Source organism: Nomascus leucogenys, chromosome X (genome assembly GCF_006542625.1).
Source record: "Nomascus leucogenys isolate Asia chromosome X, Asia_NLE_v1, whole genome shotgun sequence".
NCBI lineage: Eukaryota > Metazoa > Chordata > Mammalia > Primates > Hylobatidae > Nomascus > Nomascus leucogenys.
Window position 1 is genome coordinate 47,418,289 of NC_044406.1, and position 2,075 is coordinate 47,420,363.

The 2,075-nt window shown below is 39.3% G+C and overlaps 1 pseudogene; it reads right to left on the reverse strand.

Moving 5' to 3' along the window:
• Positions 1–1,025: 1,025 nt before the first annotated feature.
• Positions 1,026–1,171, reverse strand: LOC115833503 (annotated as a pseudogene).
• Between the last annotated feature and the right edge of the window lie 904 nt (positions 1,172–2,075).

A 2,075-nucleotide genomic window follows, 5' to 3' on the forward strand; every position in this document is an offset into this window, starting at 1 on the left:
ATCCAGACTGTAGGGAATCTATAGGACAAATAACCCTGTTTCTTTACAAATCGAAAGAAAATATAGTGATAGAGGAGGCACCTACAAAATTAAAGAGATTCAAGAGGCAAATTATTCCATTAAAATGTGCTGACTTTATTTAGATACTAGTTCAAACAACAAATAGTTTAAAAAAATTTATGAGATAAGTGGAAATTTGAGCACTAACTGGGTATTTGATGATATTAAAAAATTATTAAATTTTAAGATATGATAATAGTATTGAGCATATGTTTTTTAAGAGTCTTTATCATTTAAAGACGCATACTGAAATATTTACAGATGCGATGATCTGATGTCTGTGATTTGCTGCAAAATACATGAGAGAGAGAGAGAAGAGAGTGAGGGTATAGATGAAAGAAGATTGGTAATTGTTAAAGTTGGCTAATAGGGGCTCATTGTACTATTCTTTTTACTTTTGTAAGTGTTTAAAGTTTTCCATAATAAAAAAAGGTAAATCAAGGCACTGTGAAATCCTAAATCTCAAGAGAGAAAGCAAAATCAAGAAATATATGATGAAAGTATGCAGTAGTCTGATAGGCATTGTAAATTATGTTCAATATTCTATATATGCTTAGACAAAGTGGTGGATTAATTCATTTTAGAAAGAATCTCAACAAGACTTGAAGGATCTTGCTTAAGGTTCTGAAACTGATGGTAGAGTCTGACTCTGAACCCCTCTTTCTGCTTTAAGATTTGCACTTTAACCCTCAAGCTATACATCTTCTGTGTCCAGGTGTAGGAGAGGCAAAGGATGAAAAAAAAAAAAAAAAAAACCACCAAAAACACTGTATTTATTAGCTGGTGTTTTTGTGCCAGGCACTTTATATATGTATAATCTTATTTTAATCCTAACTTTAAACCTATCTCAATGCCTTGAGGTGGGCATTATTGTTCCTAGTAAACGGATGGTGAAACTGAGGCTGAGAAAAATAAAATAACTTGCTCAGAGTCATATAGCCAGAAATAAAGAATCCAGAAAGTGAACTACCTGGGATATTTGCCTAACTCAGTCTGATGTCAGAACATCCTGATATCCTGAGCAAACTAACGCAAGAACAGAAAACCAAATACTACATGTTCTCATAAGTGGGAGCTACACTTGATCTTAGCCAAAAGGCCGAGAAGCGATATAAGTGGGAGCTAAACAACAAGAACACGCGAACACAAAGAGGGGAACAACAGACACTGGGGCCCACTCTGGGGTGGAGAGTGGGAGGAGGGAGAGGATCAGAAAAACCACCTGTCAGGTACTATGCTTATTACCTACGTGACGAGATAATCTGTACACTAAACCCTGTAACACACAGTTTACCTATATAACAAACCTGCACATGTACCCCTGAACCTAAAATAAAAGTTTAAAAAAAAGGCCGGGCACGGTGGCTCGCGCCTGTAATCCCAGCACTTTGGGAGGCCGAGGTGGGCGGATCACGAGATCAGGAGATGGAGATCATCCTGGCTAACACGGTGAAACCCTGTCTCTACTAAAAATACAAAAAATTAGCTGGGCGTGGTGGCGGGCGCCTGTAGTCCCGCTACTCGGGAGGCTGAGACAGGAGAATGGCGTGAACCCGGGAGGCGGGAGCTTGCAGTGAGCCGAGATCGAGCCACTGCACTCCAGGATGGGAGACAGAGCGAGACTCCGTCTCAAAAACAAAAACAAAAAACAAACAAAAACAAAAAACAAAAAAAAATCCTGCTCTCAGGACAGTGGAAAAATAAATATGCATAAATAGTACGTAATAATTAGTGTGATCACCTCATAATTGACGTTTGTGTGGATGTGCTGCCTTTAAAGAGTGGAGGAAGACGATAGCTTCATTTATTCAACAAACTAGGGATCTCCAAACTTTTGTTTTAACATAGTCCTCGCAGCAAATGTTTTTAGTGTTCTATGCCACATCCCTTGCGGCAGATAGTTTCCACACACCTAGACAGAGTCTTACCCCAGTGTCAGCCGCTTCCGCCTGCTTTCAGGAACTTAATCCTCACAGGGCACATCAGAAGTGTGTGTGTGTGTGTGTGTGTGTGTG